The sequence below is a fragment of the Chrysemys picta genome, chromosome 7 (genome assembly GCF_011386835.1).
Source record: "Chrysemys picta bellii isolate R12L10 chromosome 7, ASM1138683v2, whole genome shotgun sequence".
Lineage (NCBI taxonomy): Eukaryota > Metazoa > Chordata > Testudines > Emydidae > Chrysemys > Chrysemys picta.
Genome location: NC_088797.1, coordinates 51873640 through 51885908, shown reverse-complemented (window position 1 = coordinate 51885908; position 12269 = coordinate 51873640). Strand labels below are relative to the sequence as shown.

The 12269-nt window shown below is 43.0% G+C and overlaps 1 protein-coding gene and 1 long non-coding RNA gene across 3 annotated transcripts in view; one reads left to right on the top strand and one right to left on the bottom strand.

The window, feature by feature from the left end:
* Nucleotides 1–12269, bottom strand: part of BSN (bassoon presynaptic cytomatrix protein) — a 463393-nt gene that overhangs the window by 216919 nt on the left and 234205 nt on the right. The gene's annotated exons all lie outside the window — the stretch shown is intronic.
* On the top strand, nucleotides 1856–4027 carry LOC135972676 (uncharacterized). Its single transcript, XR_010589150.1, has 2 exons — nucleotides 1856–2320; nucleotides 3060–4027. It is a non-coding gene; the product is annotated as an uncharacterized LOC135972676 (long non-coding RNA).

Genomic DNA, 12269 nt, shown 5'->3' with positions numbered 1-12269 from the left:
GAGGCCCCTCTAAATGATGGAGAATGTGCCACATGCTTTGGCAATCTCTTCCAATGGTTAATTAACCTGTATCTCCAATTTGCACCTTATTTCCAGTTTTAATTTTTCTCAGCTTCAACTTCCAGCCATTGGATCTCAGTCTGCCTCTGCCTGCTAGATTAAAAAGTCCTCTTCTGTTAGAAGTCTTCTGTGTAAATACCTAAAGACCAAGATCAAGTCACCTCTTAATCTTCTCTTCAACAACTGAAATAGACTGAGTTCCTTTAGTTTCTCTCTTTAAGGCATGTTTTCCAGACCACAGTTATAGATTCATAGATTCCAAGGCCAGAAGGGACCATCATGATAATCTAGTCTGACCTCCTCTATAACACAGGCCAGAGAACTTCCCAAAATAAGTCCTAGGGCAGATCTTTTAGAAAAACATCCAATCTTGGTTTTAAAATTACCAGTTATGGAGAATCCATCAAGACACCTTGGTAAATTGTTCCAACAGTTAATTACCCTCACTGTTAAAAATCTGTACCTTATTTCCAGTCTGAATTTGCTTAGCTTCAACTTTCAGTCACTGGATCATGTTGGATCTCTGTTAGAATGAAGAATCTTTATAACACTTGTATTTTAGAAGTTAAAGACATTTCAAAAGCATTCTGCACACAAGTGAGCAAGTCTACAAATCAGAACCATATTCTAGGGGCCTGTGTGCTGTGTGGCCTTGATGAAGGGTTTTAAAAAAAAAGATGAGATGTGGCTGCCTGAAATCTTGATACTAGTGCTTTGTGAGAACATCTTGCTCCCCCTACTCAACATGTCCCCACATAACTCATTTTAAAAAAACTCAGTGGCACTCAGGAGAGTACTCTGATGTTTTTGATTTTTCCAAAACCAAGGGGTATGCTTACAGGGCTGCAAACAAGCTCCCATTTCAGTGGAAATTGAGACCTACCTTAACTGGGTTTTACTGGTATCCTCTGGAATAAAGAATGCACTTAACAACAAAAAATGACTTCTGTGCAATATGGGTGAAATGATATTGCTCTGGGATTGTCTAGACTCATGTGTTTAAAGTCTCCTCCTTAACATTGCAACTGTGGAGCAACCCAGGATTTAGCTACTGATTCCACTGTAAGACTGCTGTCTAGGGAAGATGGTTGAAGTACGGATGGTGGAAGTCTCAGGTAGAAGCTGACCTCTTGCATCATGTAGGTTTTGTTTAATTCTTACACTGTGTGCAGGGAACAAAGATTTTTTGCTTCCACCAAAGGATCTGCAAAGTCTCCATCAGATGGCGGTAGACACTTGTTTAACCTAAAAAGAACAGGAGTACTTGTGGCACCTTAGAGACTAACAAATTTATTAGAGCATAAGCTTTCGTGGGCTACTGCATCCGAAGACGTGGGCAGTAGCCCACGAAAGCTTATGCTCTAATAAATTTGTTAGTCTCTAAGGTGCCACAAGTACTCCTGTTCTTTTTGCGGATACAGACTAACACGGCTGCTACTCTGAAACCTGATTAACCTAAGCAGTTTGCACTTCGTGGCTGATGTGAGTCCCTTACAAAGTGAGGAAAGCTGAGGTTACTTTGCAGATAAAATTGACTGTAATTAGACCAATCTCTCTTTGTCTGCGGAGGTGGGACAATATCTGGAGGGGACAAATGTTAGGTCTTCTCTGCTTGGGTGCTGGCCAGTGTTGCTCACAGACATTCTGGGTGTACTAGGAGAACCTGGGGCCATGGTGTGACATTCTGTACCTCGGGGAAACACCCAGCACCCCCATGTTCATCCTAATAATATGATTGTGGTATCCAATGCAAAGTTTGTCATGTCGGGTGTCTTCGGAAGGCTCATGATGCACTGAGCATTGTTGTTATAGTGATGCTATAGTAATGTTATAGGTTGTAATTTCATTTATAAAGTTATGAGACTGAAAATGTGTCCTCATGGCTTAAAACAGGCCCAGGAAAAACTCTCCAAGAGCAGAAGGGCAGTTCATACCTCATCAGGGCATGTATGGGACAAACCCAGCCCAGCCTCACAGGAACAAAGGACACTGGCCTAGGCAGCAACAAAGGATCTTTTGGACTCTTGAGTGAGTCACCCCCCTTCCTTTCATCAGTTTGGCACTACGATGAGGTAATGCTCACCTGACTCTGAAGGGGCTGGGGACAAAGCCAAGAGGGAAGAAAGAACATGATAAAAGGGAGAGACGTTTGCCATGCTCTGCCGCTCTCTTCCAACTCCATCTACAGACATCACCACCAAGCAACTGAAGCACTGATCAAAGGGGAGAGCCTGGCTGAAGGGCTACCAGCCAGCCTGTGGTGAGAAGCATCTAAGTTTCTAAAGGCACTGAAAGTGTTAAAATCAGCTTAGAATGCGTTTTGCTTTTATTTCATTTGACCAAATCTGACTTGTTATGTTGACTTATAATAATTTAAAATCCATCTTTCACAGTTAATAAATTTGTTTGTTTATTCTACCCGAAGCAGTGTGTTTGGTTTGAAGTGTGTCAGAGACTCCCCCTGGGATAACAAGCCTGGTACATACCCATTTCTTTGTTAAATTGACAAACTTATATAAGCTTGCAGTGTCCAGCGGGCATAACTGGACACTGCAAGTTGGAGGTTCCTAGGGTTGTGTCTGGGATCAGAGATATTGGCTAGTGTCATCTGGTTGCACAATCCAAGGAGCAGTTTACATGCCAGAGGCTGTGCACGAACAGCCCAGGAGTGGGCTCTCCACAGCAGAGCAGGGTAAGTCTGGCTCCCAGAGTCAAGGATTGGAGTGACCTAGCAGATCACTAGTCCAGATAACACCAGGGGAACATCACAGTAGCACAGTGAGCAGCGTGTACGTGCAGCCTGTTACTCCAAGTGGAGTTCACACTTCAAGCACTGATATTTGTGATATTACATGAGTGCAGTGGCTAAGAACAATCAGGAGGAGGTCACAGTTTTGTTATTTTCTGTTTGCTTATTTCGGGAAAGGGAAGTAAGAACAGGAAAGCAGGAAAATCAGTGAAAGCAATGAAGCAATTGCAAAGCTGCAGGTTTTTTTTAGGCTGCAGGTTGCAGAAAAGAAGAGAGAGCACCAGAGATTACTGCAACTGAAAGAACTGGAGATAAAAGAAAAAGAGAGAGAGAGAGAAGAAAAAGAGTCAGACAGAGAGGAGGCTGCACACAGAAGGGCCATGGAAGAAACAGAGAGAGAGAGAAGAAAGAGAAAGAGAAAGAGAGCGGGAAGAAAGAGAGAGAGAGAAAACACCAACTGGACTTGCTAGAGAAGCAGAACCAGAACCCCCCGAACTCAACGACTCCCATCACTCCAAAAATCCACAAATGAGAACATTTATTTCCTGCATACAGTGAAGAGGATGATATTGCTGAATATCTGACTACCTTCGAAAGGCTGTGTGTAATATATGAAATCCTGATGATAAGAGAGTTCCTACCCTGATTGCGAAATTGACTGGTAAAGCTTGAAATGTATTTGTTGGGATATGGAAGGGTTAAGTAGAGACCTGGGAGCCGCTGGCGTGCTGGTATGGTATTCGGGAGAAAAGTCACAGGCAAGCACCATTTCTTCGCTTGTTGGGGATAGATAAGCTCGCAGCTGCATAAGGAATATGGGGATCTAAAAGATACTTTTTGTGTAAAGCAGTATTATTTCTCCCCTCCCTTCCTTTCCCAGCTACATAAACGAGTCCTTGCTCATGGCCCTTCTTCCTCCCTCCCCTGAGAATTGCTGACCAGGGAGATTTGTGGCAACAGATTGTTGTAAAGAAATGTATTTTCAAGGTAAAAATGCCTGTGTGATATGCGTAATGCTGTGAACAATAGATAGAGGTGGGTTTACTAATAGAATGGGTGTTTTTATTACTTAGTAAGGGTTTTTGGGGTGTTGTAACGAATGTAGGCATGTACATACTAACAAACAAAAAGAATGTGCTGTAACTAATTCGGGGCTTACTGGACAATTGGGTCCAGGGGAACAAGTACCACAATAAAGAAGCCCATCTACTCAAATCCGCCTCTGGGTCAGCTGGCTCTTTCTTCTAACAGTATTCAATGGAAAGCCTATTGAAGATGCTTTAGACTATTGTAAATTTAAAGATACTGTTTTGTGAAGTTTTCAGATTACCCCTGAAACATATAGAATCAAATTTAGGAATCATAAAAGGGATATTGGGATGAGTAATGGGGAACATGTAAACAAAATGAAAGATTTGTTGGGAAAATGGGTGAGGGATAAAGAAGTGGCAAGTTTTGAAGGAATGCTTGATCTTGTTGCTCAAGAGCATTTCCTAAGCATATGTAAGGCAGATGTAAAGTGGTGTCTATGGGATAAAGATGTAAAGACTGTGGATGAGATGATTTTTTTAGCTGATGCCTTTGAACAGACTCAGGTGTCTGCTGAAGGCAGGTCACAGAAAAAGGGGTTTAAAACTGGTGGGAAGGGAGGATCCAATTTTGCCCCTGGGAAGAGAGAAGGAGGTTGGGAGCCTAAACATTCTCCTACCCAAAAACCTGGTTTGCTGTGTGTGAATGGGGAAACTGAGACATACCACCTCATGGCCTTGAAGGCTGGATGCCAAGAAAACTATAACACAAACTGCCTTCAAGTTAGTCAGTGACTAACCCTCTTGCAGTAAACTAAGGGGGGAGGTGTGACATTCTGTACCTCGGAAAAACACCCAGCACCCCCATGTTCATCCTAATAATTTGATTGTGTGGTATCCAATGCCCAGAGGTCAAGGATTGGAGTGACCTAGTAGATCACTGGTCCAGATAACACCAGGGGAACGTCACATATGGCCTTTGTTTTGGGCCCTTGTCCCTTCTGGCAGGTGGAAGACCACTGGGAAAGTACTAATTATGTTGCCTGCAGAGAGCGCCAATGATTTCTTTGAGACAAATAATGTGCTGATCGCTTTTAACTGAAGCATGTGTTCATCCTGTACTCAAAAAGCCATCTCTAGAGGTGGACACTCAATCTAGCCAATTTTACCTGGCCTCCATGTCTGGTTGAGAATTTGGAAAAGACTTCAGTGAGAGAATGCTCAGTCACTTGTTACCTTTGAGTTCCTTGATCCTTGTGAGTTGACACTGCAGTCTGGGTTGGGCAAAGACATTGCAACTGTGGTGCTCCTAGACATGGAGGATGTTCAGGTGTCCATGCTGCTGTTGATCTATCAGCTCCCTTCAATACTGAGGGAGGTGGGGTTGACTGGTAGTGGGCAGGAGCAGACTGGTCTTAGTCTCTCTTGGAGAGACCGCAGAAAGCTGTGTAGTGTAAATCTTCTCTCCAACAGAGCTACCCAGGGTTCTAGGTTGCCATCTCTCTTATTGAATGCATGTGTGAGGTGTAAGGTCGGTCAGTGGAGAGGCACAGGTCGAAGACTTTTCAGGAACTTGATAATACGCAGCTTTATACTACCCTCTTGTCCAGCTTGGGTAGTGAGCAGGGCCTTCCTTAGATTTATGGGGCCCTATGCTGTATTATTAAACTGGTGTCCCTATGCCTGACGGCAGCCTGGGCTCGCATGTGTATTTTAGTTAAGTGTGGTCTTTTGAAGGATTTATTTAAAAAACTGTATCTCTGAAGATCCAAGCATTTAAGGCTAAAGATGAATACTCAGATTGTGCATCTAAAAATCGATGCAAGGATTTTTTAGAGATGTGATTTTATAATCTTCAGAAACACACTAATGAAATATTTTTAAAGCAAATTTTAAACTAAGGTCCTATAGACTAACATGTTCTGAGTAAATTTAAAAATTTTATTAAAGCGAATGTTTAAAATGAAATATACACGAGTTAAGAGGGAAGGTACTGTACATCTGGGGTCAGGCTTGGGTTATGGGGGGTTACAGGTATCGTTTGCAAGGATGTAAAGATACATACATATCACATAACCTGCATAGACCCAGACTGAGGTGCAAGAGTTTTTAAAGTGTCAGTGGATAAGTGAGCTCGGGTACGCCACCCATGGAATGAATAAGGAGTCCAAGTCAGTATTGGTGTAGTGGATAAGTACATGGGTGGGGTACCCTTGGTCTGTCAGGGAAGAAAGTGGGTTATTTACCTGGTCAGCGGTCTCGGTTACTCAGTGTGGTATTGATGGTGTCCTGTGATGTGTTCCGTATAAATGTCAGACACCATGAGCTGTCTCATGAGCCGGGCGTAGCGTTGACCAACTTGGCACGCTCTCAGAACTGGCTCGTTGTGGGGGTCCCAGGAGCCCAGGGCTCCCACGATCAGGGCGTGTATCTGGACCTCGTAGCCTTGGGCTCTCAGGGTCTCGGCCAGCGGGGTGTACTTCAACGTCTTCCGTGCTTGGGCCTCGTGGAGGGCTGGTGACCGGTTTTCAAAAGGGACCATGACGTCTATGACAAGATCTTCTTTTCTGTGTCCGTCACGATGATGTCGGGTCGCAGTCTGCTGTCTGTCCCGGGGATGGCGGAGTCGAGGGTGATCTTCCCCAGGGACGGTGGGATGGCTTTCAGCAGCCGGTTTTGGATGGCGTTGTGGCGGTGCCGCCAGACTCCGGAGTGCTGTTCGCATCCACACAGGACGTGGGGCAGGGTCTCGTTTGCATAGCCGCACTTCCTGCAGCGCTTGTCCTGGTTGCCGTGGCGGACTGCTCCGTTGAGGGGAACACAGTTGAGACGGGCCCTGTGGACGAACCGCCAGTCGGTGAACCTGGTGAAGCTGCCCCCGGGGAGGAAGTGGTTGCTGGCGTCCCACTTGCTGGACACGTCGAACACCTTGCCCTGGTCCAGCTTCCGCTTGAGGTTCTCGGCGTAGTGGCAGTGGATGGTGTCCTTCAGGGTCCTTTCCAGCATAGCTCTGGCGGTTGGGGTGACGATGGTGTGGTCCGGGGTCTTTAAGCGTGGCACCAGTATTCCCAGCTCCCGGTGCTCCTCGCACCACTTCCAGCAGCAGCCGATCCTCTTACCCAGGCATCTCGAGGCGTTGCAGGCGCGGGACCAGAGAGACTGTTTTTGTCAGTAAATTCAGAAACTGACAGTATATACCTGCAGGTTGGCAAATGCCCGTTAAATGGCTTCATTACCACTTGAATGGCTCTTTAACAGTTTTAATGTTGTGCTAATAGGTCTGGCAGGCTGGAAGGCTTTTTCACTTTTAAGTACTAGATCCCCTCGGAAGGAAAACTCAACAGGCTGCAGCAGCCAGCTGTGGTGGGAGCCTGCAGGAAGGGTCCGAACAGGGTTAAGAAGAGGCGGAAGGGTGGACACTAAAACCCAGGGGTGCCCCAAATTTTTGGGTGCCCAACTCAGCCGCATATGCTGCGTATGCCTAAGGACAGCCCTGGCAGTGTGTTTGAGCATCTTTCCCAGTGCTGGAATGACACTGGAATTTGGATGAGAACAAGCAGCAGACTCCACCTGGATAAGACTTAAGTGACTATCGTGGGCTAGGGGGAGCAAGCAGAGGAGACAATGGAGATTATATTAGCCCCCATGACTGAGGGCATTTTCCCACCTTTTGTCACCAAAGTCTTCAATTTAGGGGCCTAGTTAGTATTTGTCTGCACAGTGCTGCAGCTGGCCTATGGGGTGTGTACTGTAGAGAACTTTAACGTATGGCGCTCTAATTGCCTCATGTAGATGCTGCTGGCATGAACTAAAGGACATCTAAAGCACATTAACGCAGTCCTATTTCCATTATTATTAGAAATAATGTCTATGAATAAAATAAATACAGTCTTCGAATGCAGCCTCTTCCCCAGAAGAGCTATGAGGGGCTCACATTGCAGCCCCTCTCTGCTTTACTTCTTACAAAAGATAATACATTCTAAGGCCAGAATGGACCATTATGATCATCTAGTCTGACCTCCTGAATAAGGCAGGCCAGAGACCCTCACCCAGTAACTTCTGCGTCAAGCCCATGACACCTGTTTGAGCTAGAGCATATCTTTTAAAAAGAAATCCAGTCTTGATTTATAAGATACCAAGTGAGGGAAAACCCAACTCATCCACGGGTAAGCTGTTCAAATGTTTAATTACCACTCACTGTTGAAAATTTGTGCTTTCTTTCTAGTCTGAATTTGTCTAGTTTCAGTGTCCAACCATTGGCTCCCATTATGCATTTTTCTGCCAGAGTAAACACCTTTCTGCTATCAAAAATCTCATCCCCCTGTAGGTACCTATAGACTGTGATAAAGTACCCTTCTCCTGGATGAATTAAATAGATTAAGCTATTTTTAGGAAGAAAAGTGGGAGAAATTATAGCAGTTTTGAAAGCAAAAGAGAAATAGGACAAGAACAAAGTATAATATCAGGACCCCCGTGGGGGACAATTGCATCTTCTGTTCCCTGGATTCGGGATGATAATACAAAGGCTTCAGAATGGGCTGCCAAAGATGACACTGAGGAGGAAGATACACCATTTCCCTTTGGTTACTGTCCAAAGTTAGGCAGTAGCGTTGCCAGGTGTCTGGTTTTCGACCAGAACACCCGGTCAAAAAGAGACCCTGGCGGCTCCAGTCAGCACTGCTGACCGGGCTGCTAAAAGTCCAGTTGGCGCAGAGCTGGCAGGCTCCCAGAAAGAAATGTAAGAACATAAGAAAGGCCATACTGGGTCAGACCAAAGGTTCATCCAGCCCAGTATCCTGTCTACCAATAGTGGTCAATGCCAGGTGCCCCAGAGGGAGTGAACCTAACAGGTAATAATCAAGTGTTCTCTCTCCTGCCATCCATCTCCACCCTCTGACAAACAGAGGCTAGGGACACCATTCCTTATCCATCCTGGCTAATAGCCATTAATGGACTTAACCTCCATGAATTTATCTAGTTCTCTTTTAAACCCTGTTATAGTTATAGCCTTTACAACCTCCTCAGGCTGTTCCACAGGTTGACTGTGCGCTTTGTGAAGAAGAATTTCCTTTTATTTGTTTTAAACCTGCTGCCCATTAATTTAATTTGGTGGCCCCTAGTTCTTATATTATGGGAACAAGTAAATAACTTTTCCTTATTCACTTTCTCCACACCACTCATGATTTTATATACCTTTATCATATCCCCCCTTAGTCTCCTTTTTTCCAAGCTGAAAAGTCCTAGCCTCTTTAATCTCTCCTCATATGGGACCTGTTCCAAACCCCTAATCATTTTAGTTGCCCTTCTCTGAACCTTTTCTAGTGCCAGTATAACTTTTTTGAGATGAGGAGACCACATCTAACATGCAGTATTCAAGATGTGGGCGTATCACGGATTTATATAAGGGCAATGAGATATTCTCCGTCTTATTCTCTATCCCTTTTGTAATGATTCCTAACATCCAGGAAATCAGCTGTTGCCACCAGCTAATTAAACAACACGTGCACAACCCTCTTAAGACACAAAAATTCTATTCTGTTCTTAAAAAAAGGTAAATTTTATTAATAAAAAAAAGAAAGAAAATACATTTGGGGACTCAGGCTATTGCTAGATTTTAAAAGAGCAACTACAAGAATTAAGCACCAAGAATAGCTTTTTTGAGGTCCAGTTTAAAGGTTACAAGCAAAACAAAAGCACTGGGGGTTAGCACAGAGGAATCCACAAGCCATAACGAAATAAAAGGGATAAACCTAATCGCGTCTTCCTAGACATTTCCTGATCTACTTACATATCTGTGGTTTTAAATGATTAGTTTCTAGGTATGATACTGATGATTTTTCATACCTGGCCCAAGCTTCTTACAGCACAGTTCTGCCCTGTCCACATCTCCCTGGGAGAACAACAACAGACAGACAAAAGGGGAGTCTTGTTTCAAGTTTAAGAAGTTCTAGCCTTCCCATAGGCTCTTTTGGCCAGATGCCCTCGCATAGCAGTGAGACTTTTTAACCCTGAATAGGTAGAGCAATTAGAAAACAGCTACTAAGAGGGATTTTATAGCTACTGGCTGGCTGGGTGTCCATAAAAGGGAGCTACCCCCGCCCCTTCATTTATCACAGCACATAACACAGGGTTTGGCTTCTTCCCCAAGAGCAAAGGAAACATTTTGACTTTTTCAGTAAAAAATGAATTTTTGTCTTAAAATTTCCTTTAATTTTATTTTTTTAAATAAAAAATGCTTAAATATTGTCAAAATCAAAAGGAATGGATTGGATTTTGTTGAAACAAAACATTCTGACTGACTTGAAACAAAATTTTTGATTCAATTAAAATGTCAAAAAAATTGTTTTTGGTTTGACCCAAAGCAACCCCCTCCCCATTTCTTGAATTCCCAGCGAACTGAAAAATCCATCATTCACTCAGCTCTGCTCACAACACACCCAAATTCACTCACCCAGCAGCCCATAGCGGGGCTCCATCCTGTAAGCTCTTGTTTGTCTTACCTGTGCTAGGAATGCAGTATTTGAAAATCAATATATTTTCAACAAGTCACTGAGGCAGCAGTCACATACAATTGCTCATTTGTACAGGAGCTGTAAGTCTATTTTTTCATTGATAAAGAAGTCATGTATAGTTGTTCATTTTCATTTGAATCGATCCCAGTCCCGCAATGTAATTTACTCTATGATTAAGTGTTCTTTAACTAGATTTATTCAAGACAGCTAGCTGGTCTTATCTTTAACAGTCCACGCCATCAGGATGTATTTCTTAGCCAATGTTACCAATAGTAAAAGGAACTCTGCACATTGTCTGTACAGTAACAGTCTTGAAATAATGCCTGGGGTCTTTCTGTTGAACATCGTACATGGGGGTTCACAAATTTCATTTGCAATGAAGCACTATCACAGCGCGGGGAGGAGACGTGTTGCTGCTTCACATTAATCACCGCCGGATAGTTGTGTCTTATATATCTCATTGTCTACTTCTTATGAAATAGCTACAGCTGGTTTGGAAATGTTTGGAGTTTGGAAAATTTTGACTTAATCAAAACACTCGAATCCTAGAAAACCAAAAAATGTTGGCAGAAAACTGACACAAAACAGAAAAATGTCAGTTGAAAAGAAAAACAAACAAAAAGGGGGGTTGGTTTTCTAATCATAATTAGGACTGTTGATTAATCGCAGTTAACTCACTCAAAAAAATTATCTGCAATTAAAATAATTAATCGCAATTAATCGCACTTTTAAACAATTGAAATTTTAAAAATATTTTTGGATGTTTTTCTACATTAGCAAATATATTGATTTCTATTAGAACACAGAATACAACGTGTACAGTGCTCACTTTATATTATTTGTATTACAAATATTTGCACTGTAAAATGATAAACAAAAGAAATAGTATTTTTCAATTCACCTTATACAAGTACTGTAGTGCAGTCTCTATTGTGAAAGTGTAACTTACAAATGTACATTTTTTTTGTACTCAAAAACAAAACAATGTAAAACTTTAGAGCCTACAAGTCCACTCAGTCCTACTTCTTGTTCAGCCAATCGCTAAGACAAACAAGTTTGTTTACATTTACGGGAGATAATGCTGCCTGCTTCTTATTTACAGTGTCACCTGAAAGTGAGAACAGGCGTTCGCATGACACTTTTGTAGCCAGTGTTGCAAGGTATTTACGTGCCAGATATGTTAAACATTTATATGCCCCTTCATGCTTCAGCCACCATTCCAGAGGACATGCTTCCATGCTGATGATGTTTGTTAAAAAAATAGTGAATTAATTACATTTGTGACTGAACTCTTTGGGGGAGAATTGTATGTCCTCTGCTCTGTTTTACCCGCATTCTGCCATATATCTAATGCAATCTCAGATGATGATCCAACACATGTTGTTTGATTTACGAACACTGTCACTGCAGATTTGACAAAATGCAAAGAAGGGACCAATGTGAGATTTCTAAAAATAGCTACAGCACTCGACCCAAGGTTTAAGAATCTGAAGTGCTGTCCAAAATCTGAGAAGGACGAGGTGTGGAGCATGCTTTCAGAAGTCTTAAAAGTGCAACACTCAGATGGGGAAACTACAGAACCTGTATGATGTTATTGACACACACTGGGACCATATAGCTCATTGTTGCAACCAAGGTCCTGTAGTGGCACCAAATCTTGTATAAAGGGGGTCAAATAAGGTGTCTACGACAAGGTTATGGTTTGCTGGTTATGATTATGCTATCTGGGTGCATGTATCATTTTTGTATTTAAAGTTATAAGTATTGGCTCTATACTGTCTGTATTTCAAACTTGTGCTATGCTTCTGGGTGACACCCCAGACAGCTTGGCATCAGCACTGCCTAGCCTGCTTGATGGCTCTTTAAGGACCATCAGCTATACAACTGACCCATTGAAAGAAGGCAGATACACCTTGTGAC